The sequence below is a fragment of the Maylandia zebra genome, linkage group LG11 (genome assembly GCF_041146795.1).
Source record: "Maylandia zebra isolate NMK-2024a linkage group LG11, Mzebra_GT3a, whole genome shotgun sequence".
Classification (NCBI taxonomy): domain Eukaryota; kingdom Metazoa; phylum Chordata; class Actinopteri; order Cichliformes; family Cichlidae; genus Maylandia; species Maylandia zebra.
Window position 1 is genome coordinate 11,630,587 of NC_135177.1, and position 12,666 is coordinate 11,643,252.

Consider the following 12,666-nt stretch of genomic DNA (forward strand, 5'->3'; position numbering starts at 1 on the left):
CTCATTTTAAACATATCACTTAATTTGGGGGTTTGTTTTTGCTTTCTTCATTAGTATTTCCTCTTGATGGGCTGTGTTGGGGAAATGCACCTTTTTAGCAGTGTTATATCTTGTTAGTTCAAGAAAAGTTGGTGCTATTTATTACCAGCAAAGTGCTTGTTTTCTTGCCTTATATCTTTTTTGATTCTGTTAAAGCAACAATGTAACTGCCTTTCTAAATGACCAAATCTGACCCTCCTCCGTTACATAGTCAGAGCCTTTTGTGTTTTGTCAGTGGCAACAAAACTGTTGGACTTTTATTTTTGCCATACAGCTTGTAGATGTAAGCTCTGAGAGCAGACTCCGATCGCAGTCAGTGATTGTTAGCATGAGCAGCATGTGCGTGAGGTGTGTGTGGGTTTTGTTTTTTTTTTTTTCCCCCTAAATTGATAAGAATAGTTGATTTGTGCAAGAGGGCCTTGTATTTTTTCCAGAGGTTTTCCTCTGCCATCTTTAAAGTCAGTATTTCAAAGACAGTTTCACAGCTAAAGTTTACATAGCGACTTGTTCTTGGCAAACCAGAGATTTATTGTTACAAGACTTTTGGCTGAGGCAAGAGTAAAAATCACTTAAAGTCTCGTGTTTCGAAAGTCAGATTATTGTAACATGCCGTGTACCAAACTGATGGACACATGATGCTGTCAGCTTTTTTTTTTTTTTTTTTTCTCTCCTCCCCCCCAGTGCAGCTTTTTAGCAATATGTTTAAACGATAATCTAGGTTGTTACATGAACCAAATCTCCCCCCAGCTCATTCCTTCCTGTACATTTAATGGCTGGTTGTATTGTGTAAACAACTGACTTTTTTTTTTTTTTTTTTTTTTTTTTTTTTTTTTTTTTTTTAAATACAATTTTTCTATTTTTTTAATAAACATTTTAAAATTCCAAAAGTCATTTGTGTGTGAGAGAGAGAATTTGTGGACTATACTCAAAAAGTGACTGTGTCCAAGGAAACACACTAATTTAGTTTTTCTCTCAATTGCTTTGATGCAATTTTTCCTGCAGAAGTAATTCTCACTACTCTTCATGTAGTTGAGGCATTTTTCATAACACAGTCACCTGTGCAAAAGATACTACAACAATCAAAACCTTTTTCATAGTTTCAATATCATGTAAGTATATTGTAATCCCACGAAGTCTCTCATGGGGGCACTGCTGGATCATTTGCTTGGTGTAGCTGCTCCAGAGTCATTAGCTTTCAGATTGTCAGCAGGGAAATGGGAAGAAGGGGCTTCAATGAAGTGGTTCATCTAAAGGTTTAATCACTAGAGGGTTAGTGGCTGAAACTGTCATTTTATTTCAATTAAAGCAATGGAAAAGGGGGCAACGAGGATGCCCCCTTTTAGTCTTTCATTTAAAAAAGCTGACTAAGACACTAGGAAATTAGACTTTAAATCTACGGCTTGTAATGATTACTTTGGCACAGCTACAGTTCATAATATTGTTAAAAGTTGGTTCTTTGTTCCTGATAGATCTATTTACTAGATTAGATCATAGGGCTCATGGGATCTGGCCTATGCACTGATGAGAAATTCAGCTGCCTTTCCACACAGTGGTTGTTCACACAGTTTGTGCTGCTACATGGTTTGCCTAAAAGCATGTCAGCCCTTAGGGGAAACAGAAGGCGCCTCCAGTTAGCATTCACCTGTTGAGATCTGCATGCAGTAAAGGGGGCACTTGTCTTTATGTAATGCTCGCAAAGAGTGAATATCTTTCTCTAGATAAGAGCGCATTTCAAAAAAATAAATACATTTATACTACGTTAAGAATGACAACTTTGCTGTGCTCAACATGTCAAGAAAATAGCTTTCCAGTGGGAATAAACAAGCCTTTTTCACGTATAAATCAGTACAATCTCATTGTGTGCTAACCAGTCAAACTGAAATGGCTAAAGAAGGTTCTTTAAAAGAGCTTCCTTTCAACCTCTACTGGAATTAAATATAGCTTATGCCTCCAGGCTGTCTGAAAGCACCGTGACTGTAGTTTAAAATTTGGTGTCGATACATAGTATCAGGGTATAAGGGACATTTTGGTCCAGAGAACAATTATTACAATATTATTTTCGCTTGTAATGGTTGTTGGTCTGACTCATAAAATAACACCCAGGTAAAGTAGGTAAAATATGGAGACATAAATCATATATACATCAGATTTTTGCCATACACATTTTCAAATGATATAGCTGTTATCTCCTCAATGCCACCCAATAGTGCTCAGGCCAGTTTTTTGTTTGTGGGTTTTTTTTTAAGAAGTGTTAGAAGTGACATTGACAAGTCTTTTTTTCTGTTTTTCTGCCAATTATTCTTCCTTTGTGTCTTTCTGAAATACAGAGAAAATGTGATCAAAGGCTCAGCCTTAACTACTGACTGGTTCTTTTTGTCATGCTTTCAAGATATATGGAAGAGACTTTTCTACCATTATGCTATTTACAGCATGGAGCCATGTAGACACAGATGATGCGAGCACAGAGTGTGCATAACAGAGACGAAAATGACAGTGATGGTGTTGTTTTAGTGCAATGGAAAAGGAAGTCAAGAAATAAAAAGTCTCACGGACTTTTTACTTTTGCACCTGTAAATGGATCTCTAAGTGAAAGATGATGTCCATCTGAAGTTCTGTACGACTGTAAAATCGTAAATGTACTGACATCGGTCTCACTTCACTTTTCACTTTCTATTATGCCTTTCTTAGTTCAGCCTCTTAGAGGAGAAAAAACCTTTAAACATGGTGGTCTTCGAATTCTACACACTCTTATTTTTATGTATTTATATATTTATTGTAAATTTGTTTTAGAATAATGTATTATAACAATAATAATGGTCTAAATGTCGACCATCAAAGCCCCCTGAATATGCCACTGATAGCTAAAACTAAACATTCAGATTGAGTTTCCACACTATAGCTATATAAAATGTGTCTAAAATCAGATCCCATTAATTTTGGCCTATGTGCACCCACCATGTTCATTCATCTTTCGTTTACGTAGGACCTGTTAAATAGCTTATCTCCCTTTTGTGTTTCCAAAGTCAAAGTATAATACTCTTAGCTAACAAGCATAGCCTCTTGGCCTAGATATCTCCACTTACCTTGATTTCATGCTCATTCGTGGTTAGTCCAATGTGCTCACTTGAGATATCTTTTCTTCTTTGGCTCAAAGAGGCCTGATGGATTCTGTATTCTGCCTGATAAAATGGCTCCATTCAGCCTCTCTCTAGTCTAAAGCTCACTAATGACCCATACACACCAGTATTCATTTTCTTCCCACAAAACCAATTTTTCTCTGAATAATGGAGCTTTTTTGGCAGTTTTAAGAAACATACTTCTCTAAAGACCCTGACAGAGGAATGGAACAGACCCTAGTTACATCTATATCTTTCAGATCATTAGTTCCATTTTTTGGAGATTTCTTTAGAAGGCAGTGTTAATTTTTCATATTCAACAGGCGGCTGTCAACAAACATTGCATAACAAAACTGAGGTACAAATCTCATCAACCAGCACAGCTGCTGACGGATGTTGGTCCGAAATTTTCTAAAGGTGTAGAAACTCAAAAGGTTTCATTTATCTAAATCAAACCATACATTCAGTTCAGATTTGATTTCATTTCAAAACATTTATGGTTACACACCCAGAATTTCAATAATAAAAGACTAACTTCGCATAATGCAAATAAATTTGTCACAGATAAAAATGGCTAGCACCTCATTTGATAAATGCTCCATATTCTCCTCCAGCTAGTTGCTTACTTTGCCTGTTTGTTGCTTGTTCTTGGCAAAGTTTCCACAGTGAGTTTTTTTTTTTAAATCAGAGTACAGGAGAGCTGTGAGACTGAATCAAAATGTCTAATTGTAAAACTAAAACAATGAGCTGAATGCCATTATAATCTTCAACAGAGCCAACAGCAACTGCAGAATATAGATAAGTTGATGTCAGTTTATCATTTCAAGCCTTCCACATTATCATGCCAATTCCATCTGGTGTTAAATATTTGACTAATCCAAATTACTTTGGGTGTAGATTATGAATAGCAAATAGCAAATAACAAATAAAATTACGGTGCATAACATACATAAAATGAAACCTACAAATCATAAAAATATACGATGTAGGTTCTTTGAAAGTTAACACCAAGAATAAACTTAGAGAGCGAATGCATGTTTCCATGATTAAATGATGACTGCATTATTTTTATATTCAGCATGCTCGGTTTTGAGGTTGTATTTATACAGAAAAACACATTTACAAACCGGGTGCCTTCCATCACTTTATCTTTTCTCTGTAGCTTGCACCCTGCTGAAGAGTTATTTAGATGACTCAGCCTATTACTGCGTACTGTATGTATCTCTTCAGATGTTGATAGCTAGCTTGCTTGATGATTTGGGTTTATGCAACACAACACACCGCAGAATGCAGCATGACCCCATTTATGCACTGTGTTTTTGTTGCGCTTGTGTGTTTGAACTCGAAGGGAGAAAAAGAAAATAGAAAATTACTTTTATTCATCTTCGTCTCGGGCTCCTTTGTTTACTCTTGTTCTCTCAGGGTATATGAAAATGTAAAGGAAAGTGACTGGTTCCACTTATTGCATTAGGCTTATATGTTGGAGTATCATGATACTGCAGCTTTCTGAATACTGTGTTTGCACTTCTAAGAATTTAAGGGATCAACATATCATCATATCAGTGTTGCAGCCATTATTTGCAGTTTCTGCCACAAGAAAGATAGCACACTGTCCCTGATTTTAACGCTGTCAAACACAATCAGACAAGCTTGATTATGGATAAATCTATATAAAAATATCTTTCTGAGATGTTGCAGCAAGCATTTGTTGCAGAGTTGCGATGAAAATGGATACATCTGCAGTATTTATGCAAAATTTAGGCTGTCTGTGTGAGGGTTGGGGTTCTGTGGACTCTGAACCTGGAATCTTCGTTGCCTTGGTATATATCATCTATTTGTCAATGAGAGCTTAGTAATAGGGTCATAAATACTAGTATTTATACAACACCAGATCACAATAGTCACCTCAAGGTGCTGTAAGCTAAAGACCCTACAATAATACAGAGAAAAGCCCAACACTCAGTTGACCCCCCTATGAGCAAGCACTTGGCGACAGTGGGAAGGAAAAGTCCTTTTTAACAGGAAGAAACCTTTTTATCTCTGGCACAATAGTTCTTATTATTTTCTAGAAAATCCCAATAAAATGTCCAGAAAGGCTCCATCACTCCATCCATCGATTCAGCCACACTTACAACCTCGACAGTAGCAAAATGGGTGAGTTATTTAAAAAAAATAAATACAATAAAATGAAATGAAAGTTACCCCGCTCAGTCATTATGAAGGAAAAATTCTGAAGATTGAAAATGTTTTTGTGCCAGGCTGTAATCATGTTATTTTATGATTGAAGAAAAGCATGCTTTCCCTCTGGGAATGCCATGCTTTTGAAGCAAGCCTTAAGCGGCTATTAGTGTTACTGCATTTTTGGCATTTACATGTTGTCTTGATTTTTTTTTTTTATCCCTGAAGATTGCAAATTTAGCAGCAATATAAACCAAAACTTCAAAGTAAAATAGATAAAATATCAGGGTGTCATCTGGACCATCATTTCCACTAAAATAAAGGTTTGCTGTATGTTATCCTTAAACAAATCGTTTTGATAGGCCAGTTGTGTTGCCCTTCTGGCTCGCCAAATGAACCGTGAGGCAGGCAAGCTTTGATATCCCACTCTGGATGGCATTAATAGAAATAAAGGTACTCAGATGTTCCTCTTCCAACAACAACAAAAAACATCAGAACTAAGGAAAATCAGAATCACAGAAATCTGTCTGTAGTCGCCTAGCAAGTTCAGGGATGCACAAACCCGAAAAATAGCACACATTTTCCCTTTCTTTTCTTTTTTTTTTTTTTTTTTAAATTGGCAGACATGCATTGGAGGGCATCTGTCAACAAACAGCTTACACCGACAACAAATGGCAGACAATCTGTTCTTGAGTAAATTGCAAGCAGTTTTTGCAGTAACGAGCTTTAACTGTTGCTCTGGAACAGATTGCCAGTGATCCTCCCCTTGTTCCTGTCCACTTGTAGAAACAGAAATTCAAGAGGTTTGTCTCGATAGTCACTCTGACAGTCGGCAGTATCAGCATTTTAGATTGAAAATTAAAACTGCGAAGGGAATTAAATATTGATTTCTTTGGCAGGAGACAAGTAGTCATCCATCTGTAAACGTATACGTGCAGTGAGTTTTCCACTTTGCATCTCCCCCAGTTCTATTGTGCCCTTTTGCAGCTTCAACTAACTGTTTTATCTTTCATCTGCAGCTTCATTGCTTTGATCAGCTCTTACTGCTCTCATTAGCATCATTTTGAAATGAAAACGTTTGAAGCTACTTTGTTAATATACCTGCAGTTTTTAGTAATATTATAATGCAACAACCTAATCAGTCTTGCTGACCTATACAAGAGTTGTACATAACAGCAGATATGCTAATTGTGTAAATGGTAGAAGAATGTCTGCCTATCACAGCCACCTCTGACTTGATCAAAATGACATGACATAAAAAACAGACAGAGATAAAGAAATAAAGCATATTGTGGAATATAAGCGGGTCTGAGACGATATTTCAGTAGCTGGGGTGAAAACAGCCCGCAGTGTTGGGACACTGAAGGAGTGACAGGCAAATTGCCTGCTGGATGATGAAATTTTCCTGGCACAGATCCAGGTCATCCTCAAGTGTCACTGGAAAATAGTTTTTATGACAGCAGTTAACGTCCTTTAATTGCTTAATTTTCATTCCCGCCCAGCTCACTACAAGGAAATAGATTAAAAGATAATATAAAATATGGAAAGGCTCATCAAAATTCTGACTCTTAGTGATAAGAGAGCACAGCTTTTAATATCTGGAAATCTGGGTATGGCATGGAGTTTAACTGCAAAATTATATATACTTCAGGTTACTTATAATAATTGTGCTTAAAATAAATTATAGACACACAATGAAAATAATGATTGCAGTATACTGCCACTGTCTCATCTAATTACTTCTTATGGAAACAATTATATTTGGTATTCAGCTTTTGGCATTATGGACGCCTACATTACAAAAAAGAAGAGCAAATGATGAAGAAATGAAAACAAGTATTTAAGTAGTAAGATTAATTGGCTAGAATAATGACAAGTCATGATCTGACTTAAACTCCTGTGCTTCAGCTCCTGTTTAAAACTATCACGAGGCCTAAAGTTTTTCTGAACTCAGCCTCACATCTCAGCCTGGCTGTCATGTGTCTCAGCATAACGTAAGCAGCCGTGTCAGATCACAAGGCTTTAATTACAGACCTCGTTCATTAACACATCCTGCTTTGCAGTATTTTAGGACATGTCAAACTGTGTGCGCATGTGTTACTTTTCTGTCACACTTCTTGATTCACGTATTCTTTATATATCCATTTTAATAAGGACATATTAAAACGATCGTCCACCTGTTTGGTGAAAGTGCCATTTCTCTTATGCCCATGCGTTGAAATCCTTTAATGTATAAAGGAACCTCTAAATAGATGTTGTTATCTATTGATATAATGAACCCACATGATGCTGCTTATTCATAGACTTCAGGGGGGGGGGGCTGTACCAGATACAGCCCCCCCCCTTTTTTTTTTTTTAAATCCCAGGTTTAACAGACTTGTTTGCAATGCAATGCAATATGCTCGGCAACATGGGAGCCCCAGCATTCTGCAGCACAGCATCGTAGTCCTGTCACTAATAATCAGCCCTCTATAACTTACTGGATGCTGTAAAACACCGCTCAAATGAGCTGTACACGAGCAAAGCTTTAATTCAAATATAATCCGGTTACATCATAATCAATTTCATTTTAAGTCTAGGTGCTTAAATTCATAAAATTTAATTCATAAATTATTTAAATTCATCACACCAGAAATAATTCTGGTGTGATGAATTATAGTGTGTCCTCGGACACTGTGAAAGACACCAATAAAAACAGCCAGTTATTATCAGTATTATTTTGATCACAAAGGCTAAAATCCTATTTTGATGACGCAGTCTTGTCCCTGAGTGAATAATCATTGAAGGATTGTGCTCCGTTCTGGAAAAGTTAGAAATGGCTAATTCAATATACTGCAGTACAGCTCATCTTTACCTGGTCTAATACCTGCAGCAAACATCACAAACAAGAAAACGAAGAGCTCATCTGAGCAGTGTCCTCCTACTGAAGGCTGATAATAATGGAGGCTTACACAAAGACATGTGAGGATCACACAACTGAACTGAGCTCTGCTAGCACACTAATTTATTATCGCTAAAGCTTATTTTCATCCCAGAGGACACCTGGACAATAATGCTCAGAGGTTCTGTTGTTCAATAGGGTTTATATGCTGTTTTGGAGGTTATTCCCTGACATGTGTTTTACTGATGTAAAAATGACACGAACAACGTGTCTCAGAGACCCTTGGTTTAGTGATATTTTTTCTAATGCAAAACTCTCTGTGATCCCTTGTTGTCGGTTGGCAAAATCATTTGCTGCTGGGACATTAGTCACAACTGTCAATCTAGCATTGAAAATAAAGTGTCCAGAGCTAATGGCGGGAAAAACAGAAATATATGAAAACACCTGGTTTGCACCATTCCATCAGTTTCATACAGCAATACTTGTGTCACGTCTGTGAGAAATGAAAGAAATATGAATACATTTCAGTGGCGGGCAATTTAATTCACAAGATTCTGAGAAATGTTTATTAAGATCTGAAGTTGATTGTATTTAAAATAGATTAAATAACAGTGAAATGTCGTAGAGAAGTAGTGAAGAACCCGCAGACAAGATCTTTTTAGCACTGTAGTTTGAATTTTCCAGCCACAAGCCTTGATCTTTCAGCAACACCATCTTAACTGTATGCTACATAGCCAGACTTTATAGAGATCCATATTGGAGTTAATGAATTCAAATCTATAGGCTGTGTTAATAGTAAACTGTTCGTCTTGTGAACTGTGTGGCAATGATAGAGAATGTAAAAGTTGCATTAATAGCTAGCTGCACCTCCTCCCAAGAGGATGATAAATCCATCAATCAGTGCAGGTTACAAACACAAACTGTACTAAACAGACTGAAAAATGCAGACTTGAAGGGCGCATTAACATGCCATTAATTTCAAATGATACCGAAGCCATTATTACAGCACTTTTACATTTTGTCCAACCTTTAATGTGGAAAATATTACTAACGGAAGACCCTTTATCCACTTTAATGGTTTTGATGTTGATGCTAATTTTCAATTCAAATATAGTTATGCTGTAGCTCAGTGAAGATGCATTGAATGTGGTCTCAGACTGGCCACATGGGAATAAATGGAGGTCATTAAAAAATAAATAAATAAAGGATAGAACATAATCTGTGAAAAAAACAAAACTTGTGGTATACACAACTTAGATGCCAACGTTTCATAGTTTGGGTACAAATCACACTGAATAGTTCAACTAATGGATGAAACTGAGCAGCAAATATTTGTAAAGCCTGACAGTCTTTATAATCTCTGTCTATAAGCTATAAATCCTTATAGCTACAGTGTGTCTCCTTTCTGTGAACATCTCAATACGTACAAACAAAAAGTGAATTTTTGTGCTTCATTAAATAGATCTGTGCCTGGCCTTCTGATAGGTTTGTCTTCTTTATTTTATTTTTATATAAAGAATATTTCAGGAATGTGACAGAAATAACCTCCTCCTAAACATCAGCAAGACTAAGGAGCTGATCGTGGACTTCACTACAAAGCAGGCGAGGAATTACAAATCCCTCATCATCAGTGGCACGCCAGTGGAGAGAGTGGACAGTTTCCGATACCTGGGTGTCCACATCACTCAGGACCTGTCATTGTCCTGACACATCAACTCCCTGGTTAAGAAAGCCCGTCAGCGTCTCTTCTTCCTCAGAAGACTTAGAGACTTCCAACTGCCACTGAAGGTGCTCAAGAACTTCTACTCCTGCACCATCAAGAGCGTCCTGATGGCAAACATCTGCACCTGGTTTGGGAACAGCACCAAACAGGACAGACGAGATCTGCAAAGAGTGGTGCGCTCAGCCGAACGCATCATTCAATCAGAGCTCCCTGACCTGCTGTCCATCTACACCAAGCGGTGCAAGTCCAAAGCTAGGAAGATTATGATGGACCTCTCCCATCCCAACAATGGACTCTTCTCACTGTTGAGGTCTGGGAAGCGCTTCCGCTCCCTTACGGCCAAAACAGAGAGAATGAGGAGGAGCTTCTTCCCCCAGGCTATTCGGGCCCTGAACCAGGTGTAGGACTGGACTCTCCCACACACGTCACTATAAGACTGGACTCTCACACACATCACCACACGCACCACCACACATTTCCTATAATCCTATAATTCCTATAATTTATAATCTTTATAATCTCTTCTGCTATTTGCACATTCTTTACTGTAAATTCCTAAGTTAATTTGTAAATTTTGTAGTAAACTGTAAATTGTAAATATTGTAAAACTTTTCTTCTGTCATTTAATGGTCGGGCATTGTACAGCTACAAGCATTTCACCCCCATGTCGTATTGTGTATGGTTGTGTGTGTGTGACAAATAAAATTTGAATTTGAATTTGAAAAAAAAAAAAAAAAGTATCTTCAGTTTACCATATTTCTTCTTTTTTCTTTACTGTATGCTTAGAAGCTATGAAATAAACATAAAAGGTAAGTATTAGCATAATATTATGTTGGAAAGTCATTTTGTCTAAGCAATGATGGATTTAGGCTTATTAATATACTCTTGATGCAGTTGTGAGAACCCTATACATGAAAAAAATACCATAAATGTCTGCTGTTTTTAGTCTTTTCAGCCTTGATGACTCAGATAAACATTTTTTTCTTTTAAAAGTTAACTACATACCAAAAAATTATGTTTATTTGTTCAGTTACGTCTACACTTCAAGTATTTTTTGTGAGGTGAGTTGATGTGTAGTATTCCCATTTGATAATAAATCAGACATGAAGAAAGACAAGGAGACTAACAAAACTGAGAAAAAATAAAGATGAGAAAAGTTTAACCGAAGAGAAATTAGGGGAAAAGGTAATTAGTGGAGCAGTTGGTGGTTTATCTAAGAAATAGTGAAAGTCTAACTGTTCTCACTCTCTCCAGGGACAAACAGACAGGCTCTGGTTGCTGTCCCCCTCTTCCCATTTCACTGTCAAAGTGACAATGACTTATTTCCTCACACGTTTTCTTTATACTTCACACATTTACATCTAGTTTTTATCTATATTCATTAACGTTTCATCATTTTGTGACTAATGTCAAGGTTAAACTCACCAAAGGGTAGGGCAATCAAAATTCTCCAGGAACTCAGCTGGAGGAAAATAGAGCCGCTGATTAGTTGTTAAGGGTAAAGTGGAGAGTAGAAAATGGATTAGTGTGCAGTTAGAATATGTCGCACTTCATGAAGTGTGAATGAAGGATGTTTTCCCCATCTGGGGTTATGGAGAAACTGTGAATGACTGAAGACACTTTTAAAAACAAGCAGCGCAAAAAATAAAAGCGGGGTGGAAAAAAAAGTCCTCCTCAAGAGACCTTTTTTGATTTGCTCTCCTTCTCCTCAATTTAAATACTTTGGATATATTTTCTTTTCACACAGTAAATATTATATAAGGCAAGACACATGAAATGCCTTTAGATACTTTTGGAAAGTAAGCACAAGCTCCCGGGTATGTGCTCCTTCAAAGGGTTGCTTGAAGGGTAAAACTTGCTTTTGGATTGGGATGCAGTTAAAGGTCGGAGTCAGACATGGCAGGTGGGATGGTTTACAAAGTGTATGCAAAGAGTATTATAAATTAAAATCTCACAAATGAAGTAATTCATTTGCGAGATTGTATGTATGCTCTTGTATTGGTATATGTGCTAGTGCAGTACATTCTGTGATACTTAATATTGAGTCATTCTATCAACCTAAATTCAAAACATCCATGGTGCTTTTAAGCATTTAATTGTGCATCAGAGTTATTAGTACAATCATCACCAAGGTTACCAAGAGAATATGAAGGTTAAGGTTGCTGGGAGGCTCTCAGTTAGACACACTTATGGGTTAAGTGGCAAATTTCTTTGCCCAGATAATGAAGGGTTACAGTTAAATACTCTAGTGCCTTAAAATATCCAGGTCTTCTTTGATATCTAGGTTAAATCAAATGAGAAGTGGAGACAGCCAGGGAAAAGAGACAATCTATACTTTAGTACATTTATGTCTAGCATATCATTGTATCATATGTGGATAGAACAACAATTAAGATGTGTTGTTTGGGGACCAAAAAAAAACTGCTTGTCCAATACAAAATCCCCTTAAAAACCTAGTGTTGTAGGATATAGTAAGCCAATGTCTTCACTATGGGTTTACTGCCAGTTTAGTATTCCCTGTCACATCTTCTAAAATATTTAAGAGATGGCCTGTTTCCCCTTGTTAAAAGAATAAGATATCTTGTTCGCACTATAATACATTTGACCATGAGTAAAAACGAATAAATTTTAATGTAAAACTGCAAAATCCAGACTTATTTTTCTTTTTGTCTTCCCTTATTGGCAAAAATAAAAACCTACTGATTGGACGGAAATGGCCAATCACTTCC